This window comes from Tenrec ecaudatus, chromosome 4 (genome assembly GCF_050624435.1).
Source record: "Tenrec ecaudatus isolate mTenEca1 chromosome 4, mTenEca1.hap1, whole genome shotgun sequence".
In the NCBI taxonomy this organism is placed as follows: Eukaryota; Metazoa; Chordata; class Mammalia; order Afrosoricida; family Tenrecidae; genus Tenrec; species Tenrec ecaudatus.
The window spans coordinates 134,280,337-134,293,847 of NC_134533.1; positions in this window are offsets into that span (position 1 = coordinate 134,280,337).

Consider the following 13,511-nt stretch of genomic DNA (forward strand, 5'->3'; position numbering starts at 1 on the left):
TGGCAGAATCTCTAGAGGGCTTCTGACTTCGTGCCCTTTTTACACACACACACACACACACACACACACACACACACACACACCCTTTTTGAATCTCTTGAGGGTGCCTGATTAATGTCATTTTTACAAACACAAACACACACATTCTTGCAGAAATTCTAGAGGGCTTCTTACTTCGTGTCCTTTTTACACACACACACACACAGACACACCCTTCCTGAATCTCTGGAGGGCAACTGACTTCGTGTCCTTTTTACACTCACACAAACACATACTCACTCTCATACTCCTGCAAAACTCTTGAGGGCTTCTTACTTCGTGTCCTTTTTAGTCACACACACTAAAACACTCACACCCTTCAGAATCTCTGGAGGGTTTCTGACTTCGTGTCTTTTTCACTCACTCTCACACACAACGTTCCAGATTCTCTTGAGGGCTTCTGACATCGTGTCCCTTTTATACACACAAACACACACACACACACACATACTCACACTCATACTCTTGCAGAATCTCTGGAAGGCTTCTGACTTCATGGCCTTTTTACACACACACACACAAACACATTCACACTCAGACCCTTGCAGAATCCCTAGTGGGCTTCTAAATTCGTATACTTTTATTACAAACACACACACACACACACCATGGTAGAATCTCTAGAGGGCTTATGACTTCGTTTCCTTTGTACACACACACACACACACTTTCAGATCTCTGGAGGGTTTCTGACTTAATGTCCGTTTTACAAACACATACACACACACACACACACACACACACTTCCAGAATCTCTATAAAGCTTCTGGTTTCGTGTCCTTTACACTCACACCCACACACTTCCTTGCAAATCTCTAGAAGGCTACTGATTTGGTTTCCTTTTTACACAAACACACACACAATCTTACAGAATCTCTGGAGGACTTCTGGCTTTGTGTCCTTTTTACAGACACACACAAACACACACACACACACACACACTCAGACCCTTGCAGAATCTCTAGAGGGCTTCTGACTTCGTGTCCTTTTTACACAAACACACACACACACACCATGGCAGAATCTCTAGACGGCTTCTAACTTCGTGTACTTTTTACACACACACACACACACACACCCCGTTGCAGAATCTCTGGAGGTTTTCTGAATTAATGTCCTGTTTACACACACAAACACACACACACACTCTCACAGGTCTCTAAAAGTCTTCTGGTTTACTGTCCTTTTTAGACACACACACACTCACACTCATACCCTTGCAAAATCTCTGGAGGGCTTCGGAGGTCATGTCCTTTTTATACACACACACACACACACACACACGCACGCACCCTTTCAGTGTCTCTGGAGGGCAACTGACTTCGTGTCCTTTTTACACTCACACAAACACACACTCACTCTCATACCCCTGGAAAAACTCTAGAGGGCTACTGACTTCGTGTCTTTTTTAGTCACGCACAAAGAAACACTCACACCCTTGTAGAATATCTGGAGGGTTTGTGACTTCGTTTCCTTTTCACTCACTCTCACACACAACTTTCCAGAATCTCTTGAGGGCTTCTGGCATTGTGTCCTTTTTATACACACAAACACACACTCACACATACTCACACTCATATCCTTGCAGATTATCTGGAGGTTTTCTGACTTCATGGCCTTTTTACACACATTCACAAACACTCTCACACTCAGACCCTTGCAGAATCCCTAGTGGGCTTCTAAATTCATGTACTTTTTATACAAACACACACACACCATGGTAGAATCTCTAGAGGGCTTATGACTTCGTTTCATTTTTACACACACACACACACACACACACACACTTTAGGAATCTCTGGAGGGTTTCTGACTTAATGTCCGTTTTACAAACACATACACACACATACACACTTCCAGAATCTCTATAAAGCTTCTGGTTTCGTGTCCTTTACACTCACACACACACACACTTCCTTGCAAATCTCTAGAAGGCTACTGATTTGGTTTCCTTTTTACACACACACACACAACGTTGCAGTATCTCTTGAGGGCAACTGACTTTGTGTAATTTATACACTCACACAAACACACTCTCACTCTCATACACCTGCAAAAACTCTTGAGGGCTTCTTACTTCGTGTCCTTTTAAGTCACACACACAAAAACACTCACACCCTTCAGAATAAATGGAGGGTTTCTAACTTCGTGTCTTTTTCACTCACTCTCACACACAACCTTCCAGAATCTCTTGAGGGCTTCTGACATCGTGTTCTTTTTATACACACAAACGCACACACACACACACACACACACAATCATGCCCCTACAGAATCTCTGAAGGGCCTCTGACTTCGTGTCCTTTTTAGGACACACACACACAAACACACCCTTCCAGAATCACTAGAGGTCTTCTGATTTTGTTTCATTTTTACACACACACACACATACACGCACCCTTGGGGAATCTCTGGAGGGCTTCTGACTTCGTGTCCTTTTTACACACACACACACAAACACTCACACTCAGACCCTTGCAGTATATCTTGATTGCTTCTGACTTCTTGTTCTTTTTACACACACACCATGGCAGAATCTCTAGAGGGCTTCTGACTTCGTGCCCTTTTTACACACACACACACACACCCTATTTGAATCTCTTGAGGGTGCCTGATTAATGTCATTTTTACAAACACAAACACACACATTCTTGCAGAAATTCTAGAGGGCTTCTTACTTCGTGTCCTTTTTACACACACACACACACACAGACACACCCTTCCTGAATCTCTGGAGGGCAACTGACTTCGTGTCCTTTTTACACTCACACAAACACACACTCACTCTCATACTCCTGCAAAACTCTTGAGGGCTTCTTACTTCGTGTCCTTTTTAGTCACACACACTAAAACACTCACACCCTTCAGAATCTCTGGAGGGTTTCTGACTTCGTGTCTTTTTCACTCACTCTCACACACAACGTTCCAGATTCTCTTGAGGGCTTCTGACATCGTGTCCCTTTTATACACACAAACACACACACACACACACACATACTCACACTCATACTCTTGCAGAATCTCTGGAAGGCTTCTGACTTCATGGCCTTTTTACACACACACACACAAACACATTCACACTCAGACCCTTGCAGAATCCCTAGTGGGCTTCTAAATTCGTATACTTTTATTACAAACACACACACACACACACACCATGGTAGAATCTCTAGAGGGCTTATGACTTCGTTTCCTTTGTACACACACACACACACACTTTCAGATCTCTGGAGGGTTTCTGACTTAATGTCCGTTTTACAAACACATACACACACACACACACACACTTCCAGAATCTCTATAAAGCTTCTGGGTTCGTGTCCTTTACACTCACACCCACACACTTCCTTGCAAATCTCTAGAAGGCTACTGATTTGGTTTCCTTTTTACACAAACACACACACAATCTTACAGAATCTCTGGAGGACTTCTGGCTTTGTGTCCTTTTTACAGACACACACAAACACACACACACACACACACTCAGACCCTTGCAGAATCTCTAGAGGGCTTCTGACTTCGTGTCCTTTTTACACAAACACACACACACACACACACCATGGCAGAATCTCTAGACGGCTTATGACTTCGTGTCCTTTTTACACACACACACACACACACACACACTTTCAGAATCTCTGGAGGGTTTCTGACTTAATGTCCGTTTTACAAACACATACACACACACACACTTCCAGAATCTCTATAAGGCTTCTGATTTCGTGTCTTTTTTACACAGACAAACATACACGCACCCTTGCAGAATCTCTGTAGGGTGTCTGATTTCATGTCCTTTTTACACACGCATACACACAAAAACACTTGCAAAATCTCTGGAGGGCTTCTGACTTTGTACCTTTTACTTACACACACACTCACACACACACACACAATCATGCCCCTACAGAATCTCTGAAGGGCCTCTGACTTCGTGTCCTTTTTAGGACACACACACAGAAACACACCCATCCAGAATCACTAGAGGTCTTCTGATTTTGATTCATTTTTACACACACACACACATACACGCACCCTTGGGGAATCTCTGGAGGGCTTCTGAATTCGTGTCCTTTTTACACACACACACACAAACACTCACACTCAGACCCTTGCAGTATATCTTGATTGCTTCTGACTTCTTGTTCTTTTTACACACACACCATGGCAGAATCTCTAGAGGGCTTCTGACTTCGTGCCCTTTTTACACACACACACACACACACACACCCTTTTTGAATCTCTTGAGGGTGCCTGATTAATGTCATTTTTACAAACACAAACACACACATTCTTGCAGAAATTCTAGAGGGCTTCTTACTTCGTGTCCTTTTTACACACACACACACACAGACACACCCTTCCTGAATCTCTGGAGGGCAACTGACTTCGTGTCCTTTTTACACTCACACAAACACATACTCACTCTCATACTCCTGCAAAACTCTTGAGGGCTTCTTACTTCGTGTCCTTTTTAGTCACACACACTAAAACACTCACACCCTTCAGAATCTCTGGAGGGTTTCTGACTTCGTGTCTTTTTCACTCACTCTCACACACAACGTTCCAGATTCTCTTGAGGGCTTCTGACATCGTGTCCCTTTTATACACACAAACACACACACACACACACACACATACTCACACTCATACTCTTGCAGAATCTCTGGAAGGCTTCTGACTTCATGGCCTTTTTACACACACACACACAAACACATTCACACTCAGACCCTTGCAGAATCCCTAGTGGGCTTCTAAATTCGTATACTTTTATTACAAACACACACACACACACACCATGGTAGAATCTCTAGAGGGCTTATGACTTCGTTTCCTTTGTACACACACACACACACACTTTCAGATCTCTGGAGGGTTTCTGACTTAATGTCCGTTTTACAAACACATACACACACACACACACACACACACTTCCAGAATCTCTATAAAGCTTCTGGTTTCGTGTCCTTTACACTCACACCCACACACTTCCTTGCAAATCTCTAGAAGGCTACTGATTTGGTTTCCTTTTTACACAAACACACACACAATCTTACAGAATCTCTGGAGGACTTCTGGCTTTGTGTCCTTTTTACAGACACACACAAACACACACACACACACACACTCAGACCCTTGCAGAATCTCTAGAGGGCTTCTGACTTCGTGTCCTTTTTACACAAACACACACACACACAACATGGCAGAATCTCTAGACGGCTTCTAACTTCGTGTACTTTTTACACACACACACACACACACACACCCCGTTGCAGAATCTCTGGAGGTTTTCTGAATTAATGTCCTGTTTACACACACAAACACACACACACACTCTCACAGGTCTCTAAAAGTCTTCTGGTTTACTGTCCTTTTTAGACACACACACACTCACACTCATACCCTTGCAAAATCTCTGGAGGGCTTCGGAGGTCATGTCCTTTTTATACACACACACACACACACACACACGCACGCACCCTTTCAGTGTCTCTGGAGGGCAACTGACTTCGTGTCCTTTTTACACTCACACAAACACACACTCACTCTCATACCCCTGGAAAAACTCTAGAGGGCTACTGACTTCGTGTCTTTTTTAGTCACGCACAAAGAAACACTCACACCCTTGTAGAATATCTGGAGGGTTTGTGACTTCGTTTCCTTTTCACTCACTCTCACACACAACTTTCCAGAATCTCTTGAGGGCTTCTGGCATTGTGTCCTTTTTATACACACAAACACACACTCACACATACTCACACTCATATCCTTGCAGATTATCTGGAGGTTTTCTGACTTCATGGCCTTTTTACACACATTCACAAACACTCTCACACTCAGACCCTTGCAGAATCCCTAGTGGGCTTCTAAATTCATGTACTTTTTATACAAACACACACACACCATGGTAGAATCTCTAGAGGGCTTATGACTTCGTTTCATTTTTACACACACACACACACACACACACACACACACTTTAGGAATCTCTGGAGGGTTTCTGACTTAATGTCCGTTTTACAAACACATACACACACATACACACTTCCAGAATCTCTATAAAGCTTCTGGTTTCGTGTCCTTTACACTCACACACACACACTTCCTTGCAAATCTCTAGAAGGCTACTGATTTGGTTTCCTTTTTACACACACACACACAACGTTGCAGTATCTCTTGAGGGCAACTGACTTTGTGTAATTTATACACTCACACAAACACACTCTCACTCTCATACACCTGCAAAAACTCTTGAGGGCTTCTTACTTCGTGTCCTTTTAAGTCACACACACAAAAACACTCACAACCTTCAGAATAAATGGAGGGTTTCTAACTTCGTGTCTTTTTCACTCACTCTCACACACAACCTTCCAGAATCTCTTGAGGGCTTCTGACATCGTGTTCTTTTTATACACACAAACGCACACACACACACACACACACACACAATCATGCCCCTACAGAATCTCTGAAGGGCCTCTGACTTCGTGACCTTTTTAGGACACACACACACAAACACACCCTTCCAGAATCACTAGAGGTCTTCTGATTTTGTTTCATTTTTACACACACACACACATACACGCACCCTTGGGGAATCTCTGGAGGGCTTCTGACTTCGTGTCCTTTTTACACACACACACACAAACACTCACACTCAGACCCTTGCAGTATATCTTGATTGCTTCTGACTTCTTGTTCTTTTTACACACACACCATGGCAGAATCTCTAGAGGGCTTCTGACTTCGTGCCCTTTTTACACACACACACACACCCTATTTGAATCTCTTGAGGGTGCCTGATTAATGTCATTTTTACAAACACAAACACACACATTCTTGCAGAAATTCTAGAGGGCTTCTTACTTCGTGTCCTTTTTACACACACACACACACACAGACACACCCTTCCTGAATCTCTGGAGGGCAACTGACTTCGTGTCCTTTTTACACTCACACAAACACACACTCACTCTCATACTCCTGCAAAACTCTTGAGGGCTTCTTACTTCGTGTCCTTTTTAGTCACACACACTAAAACACTCACACCCTTCAGAATCTCTGGAGGGTTTCTGACTTCGTGTCTTTTTCACTCACTCTCACACACAACGTTCCAGATTCTCTTGAGGGCTTCTGACATCGTGTCCCTTTTATACACACAAACACACACACACACACACACATACTCACACTCATACTCTTGCAGAATCTCTGGAAGGCTTCTGACTTCATGGCCTTTTTACACACACACACACAAACACATTCACACTCAGACCCTTGCAGAATCCCTAGTGGGCTTCTAAATTCGTATACTTTTATTACAAACACACACACACACACACACCATGATAGAATCTCTAGAGGGCTTATGACTTCGTTTCCTTTGTACACACACACACACACACTTTCAGATCTCTGGAGGGTTTCTGACTTAATGTCCGTTTTACAAACACATACACACACACACACACACACTTCCAGAATCTCTATAAAGCTTCTGGTTTCGTGTCCTTTACACTCACACCCACACACTTCCTTGCAAATCTCTAGAAGGCTACTGATTTGGTTTCCTTTTTACACAAACACACACACAATCTTACAGAATCTCTGGAGGACTTCTGGCTTTGTGTCCTTTTTACAGACACACACACACACACACTCAGACCCTTGCAGAATCTCTAGAGGGCTTCTGACTTCGTGTCCTTTTTACACAAACACACACACACACACCATGGCAGAATCTCTAGACGGCTTCTAACTTCGTGTACTTTTTACACACACACACACACACACACACCCCGTTGCAGAATCTCTGGAGGTTTTCTGAATTAATGTCCTGTTTACACACACAAACACACACACACACTCTCACAGGTCTCTAAAAGTCTTCTGGTTTACTGTCCTTTTTAGACACACACACACTCACACTCATACCCTTGCAAAATCTCTGGAGGGCTTCGGAGGTCATGTCCTTTTTATACACACACACACACACACACACACGCACGCACCCTTTCAGTGTCTCTGGAGGGCAACTGACTTCGTGTCCTTTTTACACTCACACAAACACACACTCACTCTCATACCCCTGGAAAAACTCTAGAGGGCTACTGACTTCGTGTCTTTTTTAGTCACGCACAAAGAAACACTCACACCCTTGTAGAATATCTGGAGGGTTTGTGACTTCGTTTCCTTTTCACTCACTCTCACACACAACTTTCCAGAATCTCTTGAGGGCTTCTGGCATTGTGTCCTTTTTATACACACAAACACACACTCACACATACTCACACTCATATCCTTGCAGATTATCTGGAGGTTTTCTGACTTCATGGCCTTTTTACACACATTCACAAACACTCTCACACTCAGACCCTTGCAGAATCCCTAGTGGGCTTCTAAATTCATGTACTTTTTATACAAACACACACACACCATGGTAGAATCTCTAGAGGGCTTATGACTTCGTTTCATTTTTACACACACACACACACACACACACACACACACACTTTAGGAATCTCTGGAGGGTTTCTGACTTAATGTCCGTTTTACAAACACATACACACACATACACACTTCCAGAATCTCTATAAAGCTTCTGGTTTCGTGTCCTTTACACTCACACACACACACTTCCTTGCAAATCTCTAGAAGGCTACTGATTTGGTTTCCTTTTTACACACACACACACAACGTTGCAGTATCTCTTGAGGGCAACTGACTTTGTGTAATTTATACACTCACACAAACACACTCTCACTCTCATACACCTGCAAAAACTCTTGAGGGCTTCTTACTTCGTGTCCTTTTAAGTCACACACACAAAAACACTCACAACCTTCAGAATAAATGGAGGGTTTCTAACTTCGTGTCTTTTTCACTCACTCTCACACACAACCTTCCAGAATCTCTTGAGGGCTTCTGACATCGTGTTCTTTTTATACACACAAACGCACACACACACACACACACACACAATCATGCCCCTACAGAATCTCTGAAGGGCCTCTGACTTCGTGTCCTTTTTAGGACACACACACACAAACACACCCTTCCAGAATCACTAGAGGTCTTCTGATTTTGTTTCATTTTTACACACACACACACATACACGCACCCTTGGGGAATCTCTGGAGGGCTTCTGACTTCGTGTCCTTTTTACACACACACACACAAACACTCACACTCAGACCCTTGCAGTATATCTTGATTGCTTCTGACTTCTTGTTCTTTTTACACACACACCATGGCAGAATCTCTAGAGGGCTTCTGACTTCGTGCCCTTTTTACACACACACACACACCCTATTTGAATCTCTTGAGGGTGCCTGATTAATGTCATTTTTACAAACACAAACACACACATTCTTGCAGAAATTCTAGAGGGCTTCTTACTTCGTGTCCTTTTTACACACACACACACACAGACACACCCTTCCTGAATCTCTGGAGGGCAACTGACTTCGTGTCCTTTTTACACTCACACAAACACACACTCACTCTCATACTCCTGCAAAACTCTTGAGGGCTTCTTACTTCGTGTCCTTTTTAGTCACACACACTAAAACACTCACACCCTTCAGAATCTCTGGAGGGTTTCTGACTTCGTGTCTTTTTCACTCACTCTCACACACAACGTTCCAGATTCTCTTGAGGGCTTCTGACATCGTGTCCCTTTTATACACACAAACACACACACACACACACACACATACTCACACTCATACTCTTGCAGAATCTCTGGAAGGCTTCTGACTTCATGGCCTTTTTACACACACACACACAAACACATTCACACTCAGACCCTTGCAGAATCCCTAGTGGGCTTCTAAATTCGTATACTTTTATTACAAACACACACACACACACACACCATGGTAGAATCTCTAGAGGGCTTATGACTTCGTTTCCTTTGTACACACACACACACACACTTTCAGATCTCTGGAGGGTTTCTGACTTAATGTCCGTTTTACAAACACATACACACACACACACACACACTTCCAGAATCTCTATAAAGCTTCTGGTTTCGTGTCCTTTACACTCACACCCACACACTTCCTTGCAAATCTCTAGAAGGCTACTGATTTGGTTTCCTTTTTACACAAACACACACACAATCTTACAGAATCTCTGGAGTACTTCTGGCTTTGTGTCCTTTTTACAGACACACACACACACACACTCAGACCCTTGCAGAATCTCTAGAGGGCTTCTGACTTCGTGTCCTTTTTACACAAACACACACACACACACCATGGCAGAATCTCTAGACGGCTTCTAACTTCGTGTACTTTTTACACACACACACACACACACACACACCCCGTTGCAGAATCTCTGGAGGTTTTCTGAATTAATGTCCTGTTTACACACACAAACACACACACACACTCTCACAGGTCTCTAAAAGACTTCTGGTTTACTGTCCTTTTTAGACACACACACACTCACACTCATACCCTTGCAAAATCTCTGGAGGGCTTCGCAGGTCATGTCCTTTTTATACACACACACACACACACGCACCCTTTCAGTGTCTCTGGAGGGCAACTGACTTCGTGTCCTTTTTACACTCACACAAACACACACTCACTCTCATACCCCTGGAAAAACTCTAGAGGGCTACTGACTTCGTGTCTTTTTTAGTCACGCACAAAGAAACACTCACACCCTTGTAGAATCTCTGGAGGGTTTCTGACTTCGTTTCCTTTTCACTCACTCTCACACACAACTTTCCCGAATCTCTTGAGGGCTTCTGGCATTGTGTCCTTTTTATACACACAAACACACACTCACACACACACACATACTCACACTCATATCCTTGCAGATTATCTGGAGGTTTTCTGACTTCATGGCCTTTTTACACACATACACAAACACTCTCACACTCAGACCCTTGCAGAATCCCTAGTGGGCTTCTAAATTCATGTACTTTTTATACAAACACACACACACACACACCATGGTAGAATCTCTAGAGGGCTTATGACTTCGTTTCATTTTTACACACACACACACACACACACACACTTTAGGAATCTCTGGAGGGTTTCTGACTTAATGTCCATTTTACAAACACATACACACACATACACACTTCCAGAATCTCTATAAAGCTTCTGGTTTCGTGTCCTTTACACTCACACCCACACACTTCCTTGCAAATCTCTAGAAGTCTACTGATTTGGTTTCCTTTTTACACACACACACACAACGTTGCAGTATCTCTTGAGGGCAACTGACTTTGTGTCCTTTATACACTCACACAAACACACTCTCACTCTCATACACCTGAAAAAACTCTTGAGGGCTTCTTACTTCGTGTCCTTTTTAGTCACACACACAAAAACACTCACACCCTTCAGAATATCTGGAGGGTTTCTGACATCGTGTCTTTTTCACTCACTCTCACACACAACCTTCCAGAATCTCTTGAGGGCTTCTGACTTCGTGCCCTTTTTACACACACACAAACACACACTCACTCTCATACCCCTGGAAAAACTCTAGAGGGCTACTGACTTCGTGTCTTTTTTAGTCACGCACAAAGAAACACTCACACCCTTGTAGAATATCTGGAGGGTTTGTGACTTCGTTTCCTTTTCACTCACTCTCACACACAACTTTCCAGAATCTCTTGAGGGCTTCTGGCATTGTGTCCTTTTTATACACACAAACACACACTCACACATACTCACACTCATATCCTTGCAGATTATCTGGAGGTTTTCTGACTTCATGGCCTTTTTACACACATTCACAAACACTCTCACACTCAGACCCTTGCAGAATCCCTAGTGGGCTTCTAAATTCATGTACTTTTTATACAAACACACACACACCATGGTAGAATCTCTAGAGGGCTTATGACTTCGTTTCATTTTTACACACACACACACACACACACACACACACTTTAGGAATCTCTGGAGGGTTTCTGACTTAATGTCCGTTTTACAAACACATACACACACATACACACTTCCAGAATCTCTATAAAGCTTCTGGTTTCGTGTCCTTTACACTCACACACACACACTTCCTTGCAAATCTCTAGAAGGCTACTGATTTGGTTTCCTTTTTACACACACACACACAACGTTGCAGTATCTCTTGAGGGCAACTGACTTTGTGTAATTTATACACTCACACAAACACACTCTCACTCTCATACACCTGCAAAAACTCTTGAGGGCTTCTTACTTCGTGTCCTTTTAAGTCACACACACAAAAACACTCACACCCTTCAGAATAAATGGAGGGTTTCTAACTTCGTGTCTTTTTCACTCACTCTCACACACAACCTTCCAGAATCTCTTGAGGGCTTCTGACATCGTGTTCTTTTTATACACACAAACGCACACACACACACACACACACACAATCATGCCCCTACAGAATCTCTGAAGGGCCTCTGACTTCGTGTCCTTTTTAGGACACACACACACAAACACACCCTTCCAGAATCACTAGAGGTCTTCTGATTTTGTTTCATTTTTACACACACACACACATACACGCACCCTTGGGGAATCTCTGGAGGGCTTCTGACTTCGTGTCCTTTTTACACACACACACACAAACACTCACACTCAGACCCTTGCAGTATATCTTGATTGCTTCTGACTTCTTGTTCTTTTTACACACACACCATGGCAGAATCTCTAGAGGGCTTCTGACTTCGTGCCCTTTTTACACACACACACACACACCCTATTTGAATCTCTTGAGGGTGCCTGATTAATGTCATTTTTACAAACACAAACACACACATTCTTGCAGAAATTCTAGAGGGCTTCTTACTTCGTGTCCTTTTTACACACACACACACACACAGACACACCCTTCCTGAATCTCTGGAGGGCAACTGACTTCGTGTCCTTTTTACACTCACACAAACACACACTCACTCTCATACTCCTGCAAAACTCTTGAGGGCTTCTTACTTCGTGTCCTTTTTAGTCACACACACTAAAACACTCACACCCTTCAGAATCTCTGGAGGGTTTCTGACTTCGTGTCTTTTTCACTCACTCTCACACACAACGTTCCAGATTCTCTTGAGGGCTTCTGACATCGTGTCCCTTTTATACACACAAACACACACACACACACACACATACTCACACTCATACTCTTGCAGAATCTCTGGAAGGCTTCTGACTTCATGGCCTTTTTACACACACACACACAAACACATTCACACTCAGACCCTTGCAGAATCCCTAGTGGGCTTCTAAATTCGTATACTTTTATTACAAACACACACACACACACACACCATGGTAGAATCTCTAGAGGGCTTATGACTTCGTTTCCTTTGTACACACACACACACACACTTTCAGATCTCTGGAGGGTTTCTGACTTAATGTCCGTTTTACAAACACATACACACACACACACACACACACTTCCAGAATCTCTATAAAGCTTCTGGTTTCGTGTCCTTTACACTCACAC